Source organism: Chenopodium album, chromosome 3, assembly GCF_948465745.1.
Source record: "Chenopodium album chromosome 3, dcCheAlbu1.1, whole genome shotgun sequence".
In the NCBI taxonomy this organism is placed as follows: domain Eukaryota; kingdom Viridiplantae; phylum Streptophyta; class Magnoliopsida; order Caryophyllales; family Amaranthaceae; genus Chenopodium; species Chenopodium album.
In genome coordinates, this window is record NC_137836.1 from 33,253,297 (window position 1) to 33,276,448 (window position 23,152).

Genomic DNA, 23,152 nt, shown 5'->3' on the forward strand with positions numbered 1-23,152 from the left:
TTGTTGTTCTTGATGTTGTTGTTGATGTTGATGTTGTTGTTATTGATGTTGAATTTGTTGTTGATGATGCTCTTGGGATTTCCTTTCCTCATTAAGAACATATTCCATATCATCATTCTCCCCGGGGATGCGGTTACTAGAGGGAAGAAACCATAGATTTGGGGCATGCCGGTGAGAGAGGTAAGAGAGGGGTTAGGAAGATAGCACCAATGGGTAACTCTACGGAGCCAATCAAAAACCTCGTCATATTCATTCTTGGCTAGGAATTCCACTTGCTTCAATTGCTTGATATCAAGGTAAAGGGTGTCACGATCCCCTACCGGCGTGCAAGAAAGAAGATACCTCTCATACCTAAGCTTCGTAGCCAACCTTGTGATCATGCTACCACAAGGAATTTCACCTGGCCGGCTACCCCTCATGTCCAAACAATTCCTCAAGAAAATCCGCCCAAGGTTTAACCGACCCCTATATTCTTCCGAAATTGCTATCCACAAAGCTCGCAACTCGAGGAGCGATAACTTTCCCAAATCTTGTTTAGGGAACACCGAGTACCACAATAGCCTATGGAGCACTCTCATACACGGTTGAAAAATGTCGCTTGCAAGAGAAATACGAGCACCAAACTTGTTAAAACCCGAGGTGGTATGCCAAAAGGCATCTGGAGAAAAACCATCTAAATACTCATGCTCGCGATCAAAGAAGAAGAGATCCGCATTCGGATTGAAATCCAAGGCCACATTGAACTCGACCAAGGACATGACATGAACATCGTTGAAAAGGTAGAAGGTGATCTCATATTCTTTATCACCATTAGGATTCACACTCAAAGAAGCCAAGAACTCCCAAGTAGGCTTAAGGTAGGTCTGGTAGCTCTTAGTAGCATTCGTTCCAAAGCCAAGATTATTAAATAGAACCCATAAATCATCATCGATCCCCAACTTTATCATGCTAAATTGATGTTAATGCCGAGAGGGCCTATAGGTTATCTTTTGGAAGCTTTCCCAAATGGGCTTGTTGGCTTTGTCAACGAAATGAGTTTTAGGAATGGGAAGGGGTTCAAGGTTTTGTGATTGAGGGGAATATGTGTTTGAGGTGATGGTTCTTCTATGGAAATGTTTGTTTTTCTTTTCTTAGTTTTGGAGGTGATAGCTTTCAAGTACTTGGACATGATGATTCACCAAATAATCACAACCAAATCACAAATTCAACTTCTCAAACACTCTAAATCACCAATCACAATTCAATAACCAACTTGGTTCAACCGACCAACTTTAAGCACAACCAACTACCAAAAACCAACTTCCACAATTCACAACAAATTTGCACAAATTTGCTACAAAAACATCAAACAACACAATGTGAGGCAATACAATCAACAAACATCATATATACTCATCCAAAATTCAATATCAATAATCAAAATCACCAAATTCTCTATGATATAATACTTGCAACTATATGATATAATAATGCAATTAAGAGTAAGAGAAGATGATTATACCATACAAGGAGCAATATTGAACAAGTTTTGGCCACCAATTATCTCAAAATCGAAAAACCCCAAATTGCTTCAACAATGGATGAGAGAGATTGGAGATTGAAATGGATGAAAGTAGTGTGATTTTTGTTGAATATGATGAATTTGTAGAAGGATTTTTATGATTTTTGAATGAATTTGGAAGATTTAATGATGAATTTTGATGAAAGTATGGTTAGGGTTGTGCGGTTTGTGCTGCTTTAGTGAGGTGGGTGCGTTCGAAACGATAGGGAAGAAGGAGAAATGAGAAAAGAAAGGAAAAAGAAGACGAAAAAGGGTCATGGCACAGGGGCGCGCGGCCGCGCGGCCGCGCCCCTCCTTGGCACGCCCGTGCCACTCAGCATTCCATCTTCTTTGCTTCTTTGGTGCGTTCACCTGTGGGCTCTTCGCTCAATATCATCCCGGGGCTATTGAACCCACCAAATATGGCAGTTTCTAAACATGTTGAGAGTGGGTTCAACATCCCAAAATAATGATAGCACCACAATGAACTCACCAAGTTCAAACTTTCTTCAAATTTTAGCACAATTTTCCCTATCTTACCTCACTAACATTTCTTACCCTTTTACCTCAAAATTCGATAAAATCAAATATAATCACATCAAAAACCGCGAAACACCTTCCCATTGCTCATGCTCATTTGAATTAATCCATCTCCATGAATTCAACCTATAAATCCAAAAGAAAAACAATGAAAGAAAGGAAAATAAAAGAAGGAAAATTTTAAATTACCACCCAAAAATGTAACCATTTTCGAACTAACCACCCGTTTAATTTTTTATTTTAAATTACCACCCCTTAAATTAAATAAATGCTCATATAACCACCCATTTCAAAAATCCGGTGGATTTTCCGCCTGTGGGCCCCACCTAATGCTTATTTTGACACTTTTGACTGATTTTTTTCCCTGATTTTTCTCTTTAAAAACGCTCTCCTAACTTCAATTCACATTTTTTTCTTTGAAATTTGGTATAATTTGGTGAAGAAAATGTGAATTAAAGTTTAGAGAGCGTTTTTAAAAAGAAAAATCTTGGGGAAAATCAGTCAAAATAAGTGTTAGGTGGGGCCTACAGACAAAAAATCCACCGGATTTTAAAAATGTATGGTAATCTGAGCATTTATTTAATTTAAGAAGTGGTAATTTAAAATAAAAAATTAAATAGGTGGTTAGTTTGAAAATGGTTAAATTTTTGGGTGGCAATTTAAAAATTAGCTAAGCTCGACCCTTCCTCCAAATCATGGAGGGTCAAAGGACACCACCTTATTCAAAGTGGCAGAAGGTACAGATTTCTCTTCAATTTTTAGCAACTCCTCATTGTTTCTTGATGAAACTTCATTTGCATGTACTTCAAAAATAAATTTCTCATGCTTCAACTTCAATCTCATTCTCTTCTTCCTAGAAGCTCTTGCCTTCTTCATGGCCTTCTTCTTTCTTGTAGATGGTTTAACACCATCCACATCCATGGAATCATCCTCCTCCTCTTGAGGGCAAAGCTCAAACCAATGTGGAATGTCAATTACCTCTTCGTCCATAGCCTTTGAAAGCTCCTTTTTCTCTTCACTAACTTTCATGCAATCAAAACTCACAAGCACATCATCAAAAATCTCATGAACACCGTTAGTTGAAGAATTAATCACACACACATTATCAAATGAACGAAGAGAATTATCACTCATGATTTCTTTCACAAAAGACAAGGATTCATGCATCGGTTTTAGCTCAAAACTTTCTTTTTCATTACCAACTCTCAAATTGATACGGCCTCCCTTAACATCTAGTAAAGCTCCCGAGGTAGCTAAGAACGGTATCCCTAGAATAATAGGAATGTGGTCATCTTCTTCAATTTCTAGCACAATAAAATCTACGGGAATTGTGAAATCACCTATCTTAAAGGGAACATCCTCAACTCTTCCTTTTGGGAACTTAATGAATCTATCGGCCAATTGCAAGGTCATGTTCGTAGGAAGAAGTTCTCCTAGCTTAAGATTCTTAAACACCAAGTAAGGCATAATGCTAACACTAGCACCTAGGTCACACAATGCATTTTTAAACAACTTACTCTTGATTTTGCAAGGAATGGAGAAATTACCCGAAAATTTCATCTTCTTTGGTAGGTCATTGTGAATCAAAGCATTACAACACTCACCAAGCTCTACCGAATCTTTCTCATTGCACTCTCTCTTGCCACTCAAGATATACTTAAGGAATTTGGAATATCTAGGAATTTGGGTCATGGCTTCGGTGAGAGGGATAGAAAGATGGACCTCCTTCAACATGTCAAGGAATCTCCCGAATTGTCCATTTAATTTGTTCCTCATAAACTTTTGGGGATATGAAAGGTCGGGTTTTCCCACTTCCTCTTATACTCTCTCAACACTCTTCTTTTTCTCATGGACTTCCTCTTTTCTCACACTCTTTGACACATCTTTCTATTTTTCCTCATTTGAATCACTCTTCTTCTCATCCTCCTCACTATTCCTAGAAACTGTCTCTTCAAGCACTTTTCCACTCCTTGTGGTGATAGAATAAACGGGTTTCTTAGGATTAACTCCTTGAGAAGGTAATTAATAAAGGCTAGCACAATCTTTCAAGGTGTTGGCTAGTTGAGTGATTTGGGTTTCAAGCATCTTGTTGTGTGTCATCATATCATTAAACTTCTTATCACTCACCGACATGTAAGTGTTCAAAATCTTGGTTTGGTTTTTGATGATCTCCTCTAAGGTAGTCCTGGAAGATGGGGGTTGAGCATAAGAATTATCACCATTGCCTTGAGGTCTTGGAGAAAATCCAGGTGGGGGTCCCCATTGGTTGTTGTTTTGAAAATTTCCCCTAATTTGATTGTTCCAATTACCTCGGCCTTGATTGTTGCCAAAATTTTGGTGTTGGCCACCAAAACCATGAGATTGGCCTTTATTTCCATACCCTTGGCATTAGTTTTGATTACTATAACCTTGATTGTTATAGTTACCTCGGAAACCTTGATTTCCTTGGTTCCTATAGCCACCATTGTTGTAGTTATCAAAACTACCTTGTTGGTGAGTATTCCTATTCCCAAAATTCCTTGGACCATCAAATCTTTGTCCATTATTATTGCTGGAAACAAAATTCACTTGCTCACAATCATTGTTTTCAACATCATCACAATTTTCAAAAGCATTTGGACAATTAGAAGAGTCATGGTCATAAGACCCACAAATACCACAAAAGACACAACCACTTGGCATATTACTTGAGGTAGAAGGAGGAGTAGAGTTAGAAGGTGTACCTCTCCCCTTAATGTGGGAGGGAAGACTTGGTGCAATCGAAGAGACACCGTTGAGCCACTCTTGCTTATAGACTCTCTCTCTCCCTCTTGCCAATCCATGTAGTGACGAACTACATCCTCAATTATGTCTACAACATCTTCTTCGGTCTTGTTCATAATCTGGCCTCCGGCTCCGGCATCAAGACACAACTTCCCTTGGGGGCTCAATCCTCTGTAGAAAATTTGTATGATTTGGTAAGTCAAAATTCCATGAGGAGGACATTTTCGTTGATACTCCTTGTATCTTTCCCAATCCTCATACAAACTTTCACTAGGTTTTTGCTTGAAACTTTGGATTAGAGTTCTTGCCTCGGCGGCCTTCTTTTGAGGGTAGAAACAGGAAAGAAACTCCTTAGTGACCTCATCCCAAGTTCTCAAGGAATTAGGTTTAATTCCTTGTCTACCCATTCCAAAGCCCTTCCAATTAGGGAAAACGGAAATATCTTGAGCCTTGTGAATTCTTGAGAAACTCCATTGACCTTGATGGTTTTACAATACTTCTCGAACTCTTTGAGATGGTTTAGTGGGCTTTCATGCTTGGTACCACTAAATTGCATTCGTTCAATCATTGTTATCGCTGCTGGACTTATCTCAAAATCATTGGCAGGAGTTGTTGGTGGAGCTATGCCACTCTCAAATCTATAAGCACCGGGAGTTCCTAATTCCTTCAAAGCAACTCTTGAATTAGCTCCCATGCTTCCTCGATCCTCCCCTTCTCTTTCTTGATGAATTTCCTCTCTTGGAGAGCTTGGACTTGAAGAACAATTAGCAACCCTTATCCTTGTTATTGTTCTCTCAATTTCCGGATCAAATGGTACTAGAGTCCTTCCTCTTATCCTACGCATACAAAAACTCAAAGCAAATATCAATAGCATGGCTACAAATGTAGCTTAAAAGAGAAAAATATTTTTGTATTTTTGAAAATAGGTTAAATAGACTCAACAACAATAGCAAACAACTGCGCCATTCCTCGGCAACGGCGCCATTTTGACTAAGGGTGGAGACTAGGTCGTTAGACTAATCTTTCCTAGGCCAAACAAAATTTGTAATCACTCAACACACCCTTATAACTAGCACAGGAGTAAGTCGAGGATCGAACCACTAGGAATGGGAGGTGGATGCTAATGCTAGAGCTAAACTATTTCGAAGAAGTGAAGTAAGGTGTGTGTACTCTAAAACAACTAAGAAAACGAGATTAAAACCAAATATATCAAACACTAGGGTTTAGGATCTACATACATGCAATGGATACAACTAATCGGGATTGGAATTGACTAAGTTGAGTGTTGCGAGGGAAAATCAATTAAGCAATCAAGAGAGTATGGTAGGCTAATCTCCTAGAGGTCAAACTAGCGCCAACTACGAGAGACTCTAGCTAGGAACTTCACAAACCAACTCAATTGACAAATGCAAGCCACAAATCAATTGTCTGTATCAATGTGAAATTACAATGCAACCTAGTGCAACAATAAAAGTTAGCTACTCTTCAATTAATAACACACATTCATATAATCAATCAACCAATTTAATCACTTCATCAATTTCCCCCAATTAGCATCAATCCATTACTCATATATGCTTCAACATTCCCCTAGCAAGAAAACTACTCACATTCCATGGAAATCAAGATCAAAACTAAGCTAAACAACACATTCATCATCTTCATATTAATCAAACTAATTCAATCACAAATTCAATCAAACTTAAAACAATCAACAAAACAATTGAAATCAAGAGCTAAAGATTGCATTAAAGTAAAAGAAATCCTTACAAACTTGCTTCAAATCAATGGAGAAAATGCTTAGAATCATCAATATTCAATCATAAATCAAGAACTTCTCTCTCTATAAAATAGAGTATCTCTCTCTACAAAATGATCTAAAATTTCTACTCTAGTTCTCTTCTCCTCTAAAAATAGAAGGAAAGTCTATATATAGTAAAACTAACAAAGAGAAATTAGTTAGATCGTTCAAAATAGACTTGTACAAGCGCGGCCATCTTCAAGGGGAACGCGGCCGCGCAAAACTAGGTACGGAACAGAGACCTTGAGAAGTGCAGCAGCGCCACCAGGCTGCGCGGCGGCGACAGGGTCGCGCGTGCCCGCGCCTGGGAGTAGGGCAGCCTCCTTCACCTTCGACTTTGATCTTCCTCGTGCGCTCTACTTGATGATGTTGATGAACATGAAAGGAGGTAGTCTTCAAATAGCCTCCATAGTGGGTTCAACACCAAGAATGATGTACCCATCGCTTGCATGCACGAGCTAGAAGACTTGGACTATATGCTCCTTCAAACTTGAACTTCAAATGGTAGGCAAGAGGCATCTCAAACAATGTAAAACTTGGGAAGGAGACTCGGGAATCCTCGAAGTACGATCATGACCTGAAAAATGAACAAAAACAAGCAAATAAAAGAGAAAATAACAAAATAAACCAAGAAATGTATAAAAATAGAAATTCAACTAAGAAAATGCAAACTAAGGAAATAAAGAGTAAAACTAAGGAAAAACTGAAGAAAAGAGCTATAAAATAGCATGAATTCCACCCTAAAGAGAACCAAATGAGTGCCATAAATGACACTCATCATTTGGTGAGGTTGAGTCTCTAACTCCTATCTCAAATCTTCAACCATTACCTTCCTATTTCACCTTTGATGGCCCCTTATCTTCTACATTTTCCACCATTGAGATGGATGAGGCCTTTTCGGAGGGAGATTGCACTTCTCATGTTTATCTTGAGCTACCTCCCAAGTTCAACCCTCAACCCTTTGATGAGCTTCCTTTAAACCTTGATGATGAAATGAAGCTTTTGAGAGCTCATTTAGGGTGTGAAGTTTATAAGGAGGATGTGATTCAGAATGAGCTTAATTTGAATGATTATGAGTAAGATAAAAGCCCTTTGGATGTGAGTTCATTGGATGAGAGAGCTTGGGTTTCAATCGATAGTGGTGTAAGTGAGAAACCAATTCCTATTTCTTCACCTTACACCTCATTTTCAAGAAAGCTTTATCTTGTTCCCTCCTATCATATGTCATTACCTCCTTTTCTCATATCCCCTTCTCTTGAAGAGCATTTAGTCTCCCAAGTGCCTCATTTGATGACTTTTGAGGATGATGGTGGGATTTCCAACCAAAAATATTTTGTTGAGAAGAGTATGCCTTCTTCTTTTTCTTTTATTTCTTTTCTTTTTTCTTATATTCTTGTTATTCCTTTCTCTCCTCCTTCTTCTTGGCATACCTCTTCTTAACCTAATAGGTGTGAATTATGCTTGTTACATGCCTTCATTTTTTCATGTGCATACTTACTTTCTTATGAAATGTGTATTAGTACATTTGACAAGCTCTTGCGCTCGTTGCAATACTATTTTTACTAGAGCGGTCAAGCTTGGACCTTAAGAAAGCCTTTCTCGGGAAGTAACTCGTGTTTTATTGCTTTCATTTTTTTTTCTTTTTAGAATAGATCTTCTCTCATGGGAACGTTTGTGTGCCTTTTTCTAGGTACATAACTTGATATACTATGGTGCATTGCTTTGGATCAAGAATCGAGGAAGTAAACTCCACAATTGCTAGCATATGAAAAACAAGACTCAATTTTAGATGAACTTGGCTTTGAAAGGTTAAATTGGGTCATTTGCGCGTATTTACACCCACCTAAATCCGGTAATATCTTTCCGTGCTCTTTCTTTAATGGTTGATGATTTGTTAGACATGTGTTGGTATTGTTGGTTTGATTTCTTTCTTTTCCCCTCCCATGGATTATTTGATTTATGATTTGAGTGTATTGTCTCATTCAAGCTTAGGGGAGGGTATCATGTTTGGTGGGATTTTTATTCATATATGCCTTGCACATTTGTATATGCATTTCCATGATTCTTTTATCTTGAAAAACTTCAAAAAGATTTTTGTTTTTTTCAAGGCAAATTTGCAATGTGTTTTGTTTTGTTTTTGCTTTGGACATAATACTTTTGGACTTTTATAGTTGAATGCTTTTATTCTTAAATGGTAACGGTTTGCACGGTTTGAGAGTGTGTTTGGTTGACTTTATGATAGAGTATGCTAAGGTAGTCGCTTAGAACTTTTGGGACCTTGAAGCCGGGTTTTTTTGTTTTTGAAAATTTGCAATTGCTCCCTTTTGGTGAATTTGAAGCTAATAGTGAGTTTTTGCTACAACCATGTGAGGTTTCATTGTTTTCAAGCCTTCTACAATTACTTTCATGAGCGGCATGGATCCTTGACTATTGCAGAACTAATCTTGAATCTTGAATCATAATGAGCGGCTCAGTTTTCAACAATGTAGGCCCGTTATAAATCAAGTTTAAACATGTATGAACATGTTTTAGGCCTAATTAGTAATCGGAAAAGGATCTAAGATAACTTGGTCTCAAATATGGGTTTCAACTTACTTCATAATTCTTTTCATAGTCCATAAACACTTTGAAAGGAATGGTGTCCTTCGAACAAGTGTATTATTCTGATAGCGGGTTCAGAATTATTAGAAAGCTAATATATTCAGCAAGGTCAAGTGATCGGAATGACTGGATGGAGGCCGCTTTCGATCAGTAATATTAATATAATTAATATTACAGCTTAATCTTGACTGAACCCTTCCGGTCACACCCAAGCAAAATATACGAACTGACTCGACGAATTAATTCAGAAGAAATTAATTCGTCGCCCGAGTGTTAAACATTTAGACGTCGGAAATTCGAGCTTGGAGCGTCGAAACCGAGCGTCGGAGAATCTCAAATGTCGAGCCAAAATTTAGGATTTGGCGAGACGGGAAAATGCATCAAGTAACAAGTAAAATCCTAGCCACGCAAAAGGCTAGGAATGCATGCCCAATAGGAGCATGCCACGTGGCAGCACACATGGCAAAACGCCATGTGGCAGCACACGTGGCAGCACACGTGGCCGCCACGTTGGCAGCCACCAAGTGGCAGCAGCCACGTTGGCAGCCGCCACATTGGCAGCCACCAAGTGGCAGCGCCATGGTGGCGGCGCGCCACGGTGGCGACACATGTGGCAATGGCCGTGGACCCGGGTTGATGGGTCATGGACACGGGCCAAAATAAAATGGGCCAACTGAACCCAACTTGGGCTCAAGGTTGGGTGACACATGGTTAGTTCACATTGCATGTGAAATGCCTTGGGGACCAAGTGAGAAAGTGGTCCACACCTAACCATGTGACACTTGTTCCTTGTTCCTTTGTTTATTTAACTAAGGGTTGAATTCACCAATCTTTCCATGTGGGATCTTTTTGTGAAAAGTCCCACATTGAAAGATGAGTGAAATTCACAAGGCATACTTCCTTATAAATAGTCATGGCATGGCTTGAGAATTCTTTGCTTGAGTGGGAGTTAGAAAGAGCATTCCATATTTTTGGGAAAACTCTTAAACTCTAATAACACTCGGGTTTTGGTCGGACCTTGCTAACTCCAAGGTAGCGGACCTTAAAGTCGTGTTCGTCCTTTGTGGGTGGATACCGTTGGAGGCACGGCGCTTGCGGTGCTCGAAGCTTTCAAGTAAGAGCCCGTTTTTGTAAGGGCGAAGCTCGCTTCGAGGGTAAGATTCGTTCTTCCTTTCTTGTGATTATTTATTTATGCTTTATGGTTTTATTAATTGCGAGTGGTTCCTTGGGTCGGGGTTGTTTCCGCGGTGAGTCGGACTCACCAAACCCCAACAGCGGTATCGGAGCCCCGCTCGTTTATTTTTATAATTATGTTTTTCAAGGTTTATTTTGGCTTAATTTTCTGGTTTAAGTTGCTAATTAGATTAGTAGCTCGGTTTTATTTATTTTAATCCCGTTTTTAATGTCGAGTTTGGCCCAGAACCCAGATTTTCGCCCAAGACTAGTGAATTTTGGGTTGAAAACGCGTTCTGGAAAGGTTTTTATCCACAGGGGGGCTGTGATTTTAGCCAAATTCTGACCAGAAATGCCTTTTTCGAGGGGTTTTTCGTTTTGGACGAAAAATTTTAAGTCTTTTCTAACCTTGAAATTAATGGCATAAATTGTTGATTATATGGTTGATTATTTGCATTATTTTCTGCATTTTTATGTCCCCTTAAAGCACACTTACTTGGTAGTATTTGATGCTTAAAGGTTGATTTATTTTCACATAATTGCAAACTAATTGCTTTTTAGTGTGAAAGTTTTATTTTTGAGGCTTCCTAAGTGTTAAAGATTCAATCTTTATTTGTGATAAGTGATTGAAACTTTAAAAACCACTAAATTCCATGTTATTTTGTGTTAAACTTTGTTGTTTTAATCATTTTGAGTTGATTGGAAACATAAAGTTTCGATTTTTGTGATAGAAATTTGGTTATCTTCATGTTGGAAGATATAATTTTCAAGGATTCACAAAATTTAGATGTTGGAATTTTCATTTGAACATTAAAGTTCATATTTTTCCAACTTCCCTTTACTTTGTCAAATTCTCAATTTTAATTTAAATTGATTAAATTGAAAGTGAGAAATTGCCTCAATTTTATGTTGCACCAAGCTAAACCAATTTAATTAAGAATGGTTCTTGGAATTATTTTGGTTATTTGCACTTTGGGTCGTGTGTTCGTTTTTTGGCATGTGCGTATGCTTGGTGCGGTGAGGTGACTAGCCGTAGTAAGGCTTGATGTTAATTATTTTGCCGTTTTACTTATTTTAATTAATTTTGTTTATTTTAATTAAAATTTTGGGAGGCTAGGCCTCGGTTTTGAGCGGCATTGGCAAAATTTCATTTTGACAAGTTTGGGTGCTACCGACTTAATTAATTAGATTAATTAAGGAAACGCGGAATTTAGTGGGAGCTTCAATTATTAATGACGTAATTTATATAATCGGTTAAACAACTTTGACTAGTTTTAATTGGGCGTGTTAATCGGATTAACCACCTAGATTAGTTACTAGTGCGCGCGTTGTTTAAATGCATTTTACTTTGTTTTAATTTTCTGAATTGCATGGGCCATTCACAAATAGTGAATGGATGAATGGAATATATATATTCTCTCTCACAGGTTTTATGAAATGGCAACTAGTGGGACCCGACTAGGATAGAAAATACGGACTACGTGCCGTTATGTATTTTTGTAAATCTAAATATGGTCTACGCACCGTTAAGTATTTCTGTACTTTAATATTTAGATTATTCCTAGTTGTAGACACTAGTTTTTGCATAGTTTGGTTAAGTCTTGAAGACGGCGTATCTTGGAAGACAAAGCCTTGAATTGCAAATTAAGACCTTTTGAAGATATGAAGATTTCAAGGGGTCATGCTAATTGCCAATATGCATCTATAATTTCGCTCTATATTTTATGCTTATATATATGTGTGTGTGTGAATTATTCGTTAGATGCATGTTTTAGGTTTTCTTGATGTTGCGATGATTAGTTAAGTTCACTTAAATCAACCAACATAGAAATCCTAGGTCCCTAATAATATTGAGTCAAACTTGCCTTTCCAAAACGACACTTATTGACCGGACGAGGATGATGGTAGGCTACGCCAAAGCGAGGTGCCATCACTTCTCCAAGGCGCTTAAGGCACACCGGGTGTGCACGTTGGTTTTGGTTTAACTCATCGGTATGAGTGAGGAGTCCTCACATACCGTGGCAAAAGAGATACATCGTCAAAGATGCATTAGATGCGACGATTGTCTAACCAAGAGTGGCTTAGAGCCATTAGCAAGGCAATGCTTACCCTAGAAGATTGAGTGTTTAAGACAAGCCAAAGCATGCTTAACCACTCTTTGTTTCTTCGGATCTTGGAATCGCCTTATTTTCGCCAAATAGGGACAATTATTATGCGTAAATAAGACGTTTAATAAGATTGAAGTTTGCATGAATGCTATTAAATTTCAAACTTATTATGTTCTTGATAAATGGTTATACTTAGCACTTATATTTATAGTATTCTAAATCAAATAATATTGTTTCCATGATTGGTAAAGGAAATCCTTGAGAATAGATCTCAAAGACAGGAAAAGCATTTCTAAAATACAATTCTCATAAATGACTTTTATAACTAAGTCCGAAAGGACGGTTGGACATCATGTATTCAAAATACTAGGTAGTTTTGATAAAACATGAGGAATTGAGTTGCAATCTCAAGATTGACAACCAACGTATCCTTTCGCATCATACATAATTGAGTAGGACTCATTGATGTAGTAATTCGAGTAAGAATTAATGGAAAAGATGGAACTTTGTTTTACGGCGCACTAGGTTCTTGATTATGCCTAACAAAGTATAAGAGTCAAGGTACTTAAAGAAATGATTCTTAAAGTAAGATTATGAGATATTGTATGATAAGAAATATAGGAAAGAAGGAACGAAGAAAAGGAATTAGATTTCATTTCAACTCATGAGTTCATGTTATTGTAGTTAACTTAGCAATTCGTTATCTTCACAAGTATCGGATACTGCTTGAGTGTTCCACTATGATAGTGACCTCAAACTATTGAAGTTAAGCTAAGTTATCGACTTACAAGCTTAGAATGAAGCAAGAAGAGCTACATCAGTTGTAAGGTCGTATGTTTTATTTAAAGACCTTTTAAGCCAAAGGCTGGAACAAGTAATGGTTATTATGTCCCATAATCAGCAATTGATCCGTTTACACACGGAAATACTCACATTCAAAGTAATGAGCAATAGTTGTGAGATTTATTTGAATGGCATGGTTATCCAAGCATTGAGTCAAGAATGCCTGATTATAAACAAACATTTCCCTAAACATGATAAACTCACTAAGTTCAAGTCATGGGCTTGATTTGCATTCCGAACATCTTTAGCAATGTCACATCGACAAGAACGTACTCAAAGGCTCTATTAGATAGACTCTTGATAGTTGCTCGATTTGGAATCGTTCTAAGACAAGCAAGTCTTACTTGTTGAAACCGACAAAACAGAGAGCTATTGTTCTTGGTATAGACAGTTGACTCCGAAGGCTAAAGAGGATTCAATTACTTCAACGTTTCACAAAGAATTTGAAAGGATATGGCTATATTCATCAAATGTGAACAAACTTGACTTGAGTAGCTCAAGAGTTCAGTGAAGTACAGAATCGACTTGGCAAGATATCAAAACGTCTAGATTAGATCGAGCGATGTTTGCTTGAGCCAAGCGTGACTATCTCAAAGTTATGAATGGAAATTTTCATAAATAACTCCACAAAGAACATAGTGTGTCTTCATGGAGACCTCGGTGTCATTTGAAAATGACTCGAACAATGATGGTTCACAACCCTTCCTATAAAGTTCTTAAAGATTTGTACAAATGACTAATGTTACACTAAACAATGTGTCGAAGCTAAGAAAGGACGCCATATTCAGTTATGGATAGAAATAACTTCTAAAAGTCTTTTCAAGTATATGTCTAAGGCTCTTAGTCTCAGTGGGAGTTCACTAGCTCAATGGGAGCAAAGTGGCTCAGTGGGAGCTAGGTGACTCAGTGGGAGCTGAATGGCTCAATAAAGACTAAGATAGCTCAAGTAGGAGCTAACTGTTTGTTTCACAACGAACTTTTACCCAAAGACAATATACATGTCTCTTTGTAAGCATTCAAGTGAGACTACGGGTATTACCTCCACATCCTAATTGAGAACAAAAATTGTTTGTTGCTCTAAGTAGTGTCTTTCTGGAAAGTAACACGTTTCCAAAACGACAAGTGGGAGACAAATGAACTCGATGACCATCGAACTTAGCAACAAACTAGAACTGAGAATCTCGGAAGACCTTAAAGGACTTCATGAGAATGCTTGATCAAGAATACTCAAAAGGACTTTACAAGTGCCTTAAAAGAGAATTCATTACTCACAAAACATTAAAAATGTTGGAGTAAGATCAACATAATAAAAGGGCTTTGAAAGCGCCTTAAAACTCAGTGTTTGATGCAATTGCCCCGTATAGGTATAGAATTCACCAAAGGCTTGGATTGAATCCTATAAATTTTCTATTAAGTTAGAAACAAACCTAAGACTTACAAGCATACTATTTACTATTAGATAGTAAAGGAATAATGTCTTGTAAGATAGCTACGACAAATCCAAATTCCGAATAATGGTTAAAGACCATGAAAATCCAAAATAGACTCCATGTTTGAAAATCATGTTTGAAACTTGATTAATTTGCATGAAAGGTGAAAGACCCATCAATTGCAAATAAGTTTTCAAGGAGAAAACTAACAAATGTGGAAATGTATATGCATACATAGCTAGATTGGTTGTAAAGGATATAATTAATATCAAGGAGTTGATTTTAATAAAATCCCATTCACCAATCGGAATGCTCAAGTCTTTTCGTGATTGATCTAGCAAAATTGCACATATGAAATACGGCAAAATAGATACAAAAACCGCCTACCTAAAATAGGATTTTGGAAGTGACTATGGAATAGTCTAAGGGTTTTGAAAATCTAAATAATGCTAGATTTGAAAGCAAGCACATGGAATCCGTCATAGGATTAAAGGAAGCATTACATGAAGGAATTGGAACGTGTTTTCTCATAAAGTTAATAAGAGGATTGACTTATGGAGAAACATAGAAATTCTAATTAACAAGAAGTTTAATGGGAGCAAAAGTAATGGTCCAACAAGAAGTTTACGAACTCTATTGTGAAACAACCATCAAATGCTAAATGTTTAGATTTGAAAGTATTTTCGACAATGGACCGAGCTAAAGACGATACTTACTACATGTTGGGAATTAAGTTCTATGGTATAAACTTAATTAAATGTTTAAATGAGTAAAAGAAACTACCATGTTAAACATGAAGGACTTTGAAAGGCTTTCGACCCATATGTATGAAGCTAAGTAAATGTTTAACCTATGTATAATCTAGGCTAAGTACTAAGTCAAACGAGAAAGACTCTAGTAGGAGACTTTCAACCACATCATATAGCGAACAATTTGGCAAGACTCAGTGTAACTGTATGAGCTAAATGTTACATGGATGGAATAAAATTGAGAATAATTCTATAATTAAATCCATCATGTAAAGCTATGATATGGAATCGTCAGATGACTTAAATGCTTAGAGCATGTGAAGTACGTATATAATACCAATCGACATTAATCTAAGTATTAGATCATTAGATTATAGTCAAGAACATCCAAAGAACTTAAATAAGTAGTTGGATGAGTTCTTAACGCATGGAAACAAATATAATTTGAGTTTTGATGTTGCAAGCACAAACCTTAACAAGGATTATATCCTTAGCAAGGAAGCCATTTATAAGCACGAGGCAAGAAGTGTCGTGGCTTGAGAATGGTAACATGGATGTGCATCCATGTATAATGTGCGGGAATTTAAGGAAAATTTCCATGCTCACAAGTGATTAGGGTATCCCAAATCGTTGTGAGTCGCTTGGAGTGAAACCCAAGCAAGGCGTCATCAGGGAGTCTACTAAAATATATGTTGAGAATATTGTTTCCTTAAAGGCAATAATAAGGAAAGATGTTAAATGGAAAAGTTCGTTGTTGAACGTTGATGATTGTAGGTTGTCAAGTAGAAGGTCTCGAATCATAAAAATGAGTGGGAGCCATTGCTTGGACAATAAATCCTGAATCACATGTAATCCATTAACACTCTCAAAATTTTATCATCTTATTATGGAAATGGTGGATAATGAAGATGCTAAGGTTTGCAAAGTAATTATAACTAAACCTATGCAATAAGTGAACGACAACATTCATAATTGCATGAAAGAAATCAAGCATATCAAATATGAGTGTGATTTTTATGAATGTTTTATGAAGAGTACTACTCTTAAAACATTTGGGAAAAACCATTTATCATAAGATGAAACATTGTGAAGTTTCATAGTGGAATAAAATATTTCTAAATATTCCACAAAACTATTTAATTGTGGTTTAGAATTAAATAATGAGTCCATTCGATTTTAATAAATATTCAAAATAGGGTATCAAGTCAATGGCTTGGATAAAGAAACACCTATTAAGTGAACATTAAATATTTTAATCGAAAACTATCCCTAATCAAGGTCATATTTTGTGGACGATTGATGACCATCAGAGATTAGTGTGTAGTATGATTTATAGCACCGTTTCTTGTGCTATGAGGATATAAATCATTTGCACATGTATTGGTTTAGAACCATACTGGATCGACCTATGAGGATACTTTAAGAGATTTAAAAAATCGTCATAAGTATTTTCTCATTATTACTATCGGAACTCTTTTCCTTTGACCATGAGTAGTGGGAGATCTCTTGTTTGAGTACTGGTCCGCTTTGGTATCCGCCAAACGTCTGCCGTAACTGGGGATTATAAAGACAGATATCAGGCGGGTGAGTCCTCTTAGTAAGAGAAGCTACATTACAAGACTGGAAATGTCCCCCTACTAACAATAGGGAACATGTCTTGTTGTTTACAAGGCCTCTCGAAGAGCGAGACTGTGAAAATGCATGGCCGTGCTCAGATGGATTTTAGAAATCATCTGCTTATCGACAGTCAAACTCGGATTTCGAGAAACACTTCTGGACGTAACAGAGATGACGAGTAATCTTACTCTGTAGTTCATGAAGAGACATGAAGAGACATAGGAAAGGGGCTATACACTAAATGCACACTTGTCCGGAAGGACAAGTGGGAGATTGAAAGGAATGGTGTCCTTCAAACAAGTGTATTATTCTGATAGCGGGTTCAGAATTATTAGAAAGCTAATATATTCAGCAAGGTCAAGTGATCGGAATGCCTGGGTGGAGGCCGCTTCCGATCAGTAATATTAATATAATTAATATTACAGCTTAATCTTGACTGAACCCTTCGGGTCACACCCAAGCAAAATATACGAACTGACTCGACGAATTAATTCAGAAGAAATTAATTCGTCGCCCGAGTGTTAAACATTTAGACGTCGGAAATTCGAGCTTGGAGCGTCGAAACCGAGCGTCGGAGAATCTCAAATGTCGAGCCAAAATTTAGGATTTGGCGAGACGGGAAAATGCATCAAGTAACAAGTAAAATCCTAGCCACGCAAAAGGCTAGGAATGCATGCCCAATAGGAGCATGCCACGTGGCAGCACACATGGCAAAACGCCATGTGGCAGCACACGTGGCCGCCACGTTGGCAGCAGCCACGTTGGCAGCCGCCACATTGGCAGCCACCTAGTGGCAGCGTGCCACGTAGGCAGCGTGCCACGTGGCAGCGCCATGGTGGCGGCGCGCCACGGTGGCGACACATGTGGCAATGGCCGTGGACCCGGGTTGATGGGTCATGGACACGGGCCAAAATAAAATGGGCCAACTGAACCCAACTTGGGCTCAAGGTTGGGTGACACATGGTTAGTTCACATTGCATGTGAAATGCCTTGGGGACCAAGTGAGAAAGTGGTCCACACCTAACCATGTGACACTTGTTCCTTGTTCCTTTGTTTATTTAACTAAGGGTTGAATTCACCAATCTTTCCATGTGGGATCTTTTTGTGAAAAGTCCCACATTGAAAGATGAGTGAAATTCACAAGGCATACTTCCTTATAAATAGTCATGGCATGGCTTGAGAATTCTTTGCTTGAGTGGGAGTTAGAAAGAGCATTCCATATTTTTGGGAAAACTCTTAAACTCTAATAACACTCGGGTTTTGGTCGGACCTTGCTAAATCCAAGGTAGCGGACCTTAAAGTCGTGTTCGTCCTTTGTGGGTGGATACCGTTGGAGGCACGGCGCTTGCGGTGCTCGAAGCTTTCAAGTAAGAGCCCGTTTTTGTAAGGGCGAAGCTCGCTTCGAGGGTAAGATTCGTTCTTCCTTTCTTGTGATTATTTATTTATGCTTTATGGTTTTATTAATTGCGAGTGGTTCCTTGGGTCGGGGTTGTTTCCGCGGTGAGTCGGACTCACCAAACTCCAACACACTTCAACTTTGATATTGCATGAAGAACGGATTTTTGTAACATCATCGCACTTCCTTTAGGGACAAGAGGCCAAAACCTTTTATATTGACTCCCGAACGTTACTTTCAAGGTCGTCTATGACATTGGGATTAACATTGAAGACGACCTTGCTAAACAAAAAGATGCTAACAATAACTCAAACAGTGGCTGGAAAGGCAAGAAGAACGACAATCCTTCTTCTTCCAAAACCACCCACTCAAATAATGTTAGCGCCTTTAATTTGAGTGAAGTCCTTGCTATGAACAACCAAGGAAAAAAGAAACCATTTAGAAGGAACGTTACTCCTATTGGTATGAGTTATGACACCGCATTCAATTGACTAAATACAAAAGGTCTTATAACTATTATTGGACCATTCGGGGATTCACCTGTTGAAAAGAGGACAACTAACTGAAACCCCAACGCAAATTGCAAGTATCACCAAGGTAGGGGCCATCTCACTGAGAATTGTTGGAAGCTTAAAGAAGCTACCCAAGACCTGATTGACAACAATAAGCTTCCATTGCCCCCTGCAAGCAAGAAGCCAAGTATTAACAACGCACCTCTCTCTGACTCTTTAGCTATCTCTGATGAAGAAAACCATGTTGATCCATCATCCCTCATCAAACCTGTTGAAGAAATTCATGCTATCGAAGAAGAGGAGGAAACCTTTTTCGATGCCATGGATGATTTTCCTTCTAATCAAGAACCTGCAACTAAGGAAGAAGTATGGATTCTCAGCTCATACAATCAATGTGGGAGGGAATAGACTTGTTACGTGAAGCTATTGAATTAGCGAAGAAATAAGAAAAGGTGGTTCAAAGCAAACATGTTAAAGTTCCACCTATGAAGAAGAAACCATTTTCTCTCCAAGTAATTGACACACCCAAGAAGAGTAGCAAGCCCTACACTCCAATTGGCACCTCCTATGCTAATAAGTTCAAAATGCTCTCCGAGAGTGGTAAGGTCAAACCTCTCGAACCGAGACCATTTGAGTCATTAAAGAGGACAGATAGATTCTACTGTTCATACCATCAATCGGAGGGACATACCATTGAGAACTGTTTTAAATTCAAAGATTTAATTCAGAAAATGATTGATAACAAGAAGCTAGTTCAAATCCCACAAGAACAAGATATTAGCATCAATGGGGTTTGGGACAGCGATGATGAACCTCCACTTTCAGTCATATATCCTGTAAGCAATTTTTGGGATGAATAAGATTCACCCATAGACGTCCTCACAAGATCTGGGAGAATGCAACCTCCCATATCTACACAACCTATTCCTACCGTGCAACAAGTTCCCATACCAATTATAGAGGACAACGATGTTGTCAAACAATTCAAGAAGACCAAGGTCGAAAGGAATGTATGGAAACTCCTAGCTACATCCCAAGAGCATAGGTTGGCAGTAATGAACGCCTTGGATAAGATAAGGATAGACTCCGAAACCACTCCCGAGGGGGTGGATAACTTCCTTACGATTGATCTCCCTAGTCCTATTAACTTGATCACCTTTTCTGACAAAGATTTACCTCTAGAAGGTGACAAGCATTACAAGGCTTTAAATCTCACAGTAGTCTGCAAGAGGATGAACGTCCCAATGACTCTTGTATAAAATGGGTCGGCAATCAATGTCTGTCCACTTAGAACTGCGAGAATGTTAGGAATAAGGGATGAAGACTTAACCCTGTCAACGCAAGGAATAACAGCCTACGAAAATACTCGTCGCTAAGCTCTTGGAAAAATCACTATGAATGTAACGGCGGGAGCAATAGAACATGCCACTACCTTCCAAGTGGTAGATATTAAGGCTTCCTTCAACCTATTGTTGGGACGCCCTTAGCTTCATGACCTCAATGCCGTCCCTTCATCTCTTCACCAACAAGTAAAGTCTATAGTTGGAGGGATCCCTATTACAATTGATGCTTCACCGATAAGGATAAAAGCTGTCAAAAATCCGATCATTAATGTGGAGCACGATGAGAATGATGAAGATTTGTGGGGCTTTAATGAAGAGGTCTCCTTAATCGAGGAGGATGAAAGGACCCCTCTTTGTCACAACCCCCACTCTAATATGATGGTAAACGCTATTCTCCAGAAACAGGGACACTTTCCGGGAATGACTCTAGGAAAGAAAAAGGAGATAGCAAAACAAATGGAATTACCTGGCCTCCCTAAGTTAGATACTTTCGGACTTGGTTTCGAACCGACTCGGGAAGATCTTAAGCGAGCCCATGAAAGATCTAAAGCACGTAGGAACGCTCGCACCCAAAAGAAAGCAATCCCAATGGATCAATATCCTATTACTCTCAATGGACATATCACAAGAGAAGGAGAGGACTATCCATGCTATGAATTTCCCGAACCTTTTGTTGTAAACGACATAAGGCAACCTGGGTTCGAAATCTTTCTGGATTGTTACTTTCTAGATGAGATCCCAACTCCTATTCACAAGGAGAAAGCACCCCCATTCTTTGACTTTAATGTCATGGGACTACTCTTTGGGCGTGAAATGGATGAGTCAAAATATATAAAGGATAATTCCTCGCTCATTCAAACGGTCATACAAAGCGAGAACTTTGACCCTTCGAAGCTCATCACTCCAGCGGAGGTTTTAGTGTAAGGATGGCACAAGACAGTCAAGGTGACTACTCCGAGTGGAAGAAAAATATCAATAAAAATAGGGCAAGGACCAATGTTTGAAGAATCGTCAGAGTCAGAGTCAAAGTCAAAGTCTTTTCCTGTAGAGTCTTCTAAGTCCTTAGTTGTAGCACCTCTTTCTTCTCCAACTTCTATTTTAGCATCTACTCCTAGGATAGTTAGCAATCAAGTCCCTGAGGACATTTCTTTATTCGATGTAATGATTTCGGAATTTAATAACATGTCTTCTTCTCCTTACTCCTCGTGTTTTTCCTTAACCCAAGATGACGAGCATTGCTTAACTAACAATGAAAATGACAAAGAAATTATTAAAGCAATGGAAACACTTGAAAAGAAAACACCGATAATTGAGGATACTGAAACGGTTGATATCTCAAATGATTCAACCATTAAAAGAGAAGTTAAAATCGGATTAGCGCTTAATGAACAAGAAAGAACCGATTTAATTAATCTACTTAACGAATTTATCAATGTATTTGCTTGGTCATATGAAGATATGCCAGGCATTAATAGAGAAATAGCTCAACACACCATACCACTAATTCCGGGAATGAAACCTGTAAAACAAAAGCTGCGTCGAATGAAACCCGTTGTAGCTCTTAAAATAAAAGAAGAAGTTCAAAATCAAATAACTGCAGGTTTTATCAGGGTACCCAAATACCCCGAATGGGTAGCAAATTTGGTCCCAGTTTCGAAGAAGGATGGAAGGGTAAGAATGTGTGTCGCCTATCGAGATTTAAATAAGGCAAGTCCAAAGGACGACTTCCTTTTACCACACATCGATATCTTAGTAGATAATACAGTAAATCATGTGCTTCTCTCGTTTATGGATAGATACGCGGGGTACAACCAGATTCTCATGGAGGAATAAGACATGGAGAAAACGACATTCATAACACCTTGGGGTACTTACTGTTACACGGTAATGCCATTCGGGTTGAAAAACACGAGTGCTACTTACCAACGAGCAGCAACTGCCCTACTCCATGATATGATGCACAAAGAGGTTGAAGTATATGTATGATATGATTGTGAAGTCAAAAGATCGCCCAGGACATCAAGTAGCCTTAAGAAAATTCTTCGAAAGGCTAAGAAAATACAACATGAGGTTGAATCCATCTAAGTGTGCTTTTGGATTCACATCAGGCAAGCTCTTGGGATATGTCATAAGCTCTAGAGGAATAGAGATAGACCTAACCAAGATCAAGGCGATCATGTTGATGCCACTGCCCAAAATCGAGAAAGAAATTCAAGGATTTATTGGCCGGTTGTAATATATAAGTAGGTTCATATCGAAGCTAACAACGATATGCGAACCAATATTCAAGAAGCTAAAAAATAATGTGCCAGTAATATGGGACGATGAGTGTCAAAAAGCCTTTGAGAAGATCAAAGCCTATCTCGCAAATCCTCCCGTATTAGCACTAGCGCTTCCAGGGATCCCTCTTAGGTTGTACTTAACAGTCACCAAGGAGATAATGGAGGCTATGCTTGCGTAAGAAGTAGAAGGAAAAGAAAATGCAATCTACTATCTAAGCAAAAAAATGCTCGAGTATGAAGTACGCTACACACCGCTTGAGAAATTGTGCCTCGCATTAGTGTGGGCCACAACCAAGCTAAGACATTACATGCTCGTGCATACAGTCTTTGTAGTTTCTCAAATGGATCCACTTAAGTATCTATTCGAAAAGTCTACACTCAATGGGTGAATATCAAGATGGATAGTCAACTTAGCCCAATAAAAAGATTCATGCCTCAAAAGGCTATTAAAGGA

The 23,152-nt window shown here is 38.4% G+C and overlaps 1 non-coding gene across 1 annotated transcript; it reads left to right on the forward strand.

Moving 5' to 3' along the window:
- Nucleotides 1–5,047: 5,047 nt before the first annotated feature.
- On the forward strand, nucleotides 5,048–5,153 carry LOC145625985 (small nucleolar RNA R71). The gene has a single exon (XR_014110874.1). It is a non-coding gene; the product is annotated as a small nucleolar RNA R71 (small nucleolar RNA).
- The last annotated feature ends 17,999 nt before the right edge of the window (nucleotides 5,154–23,152 follow it).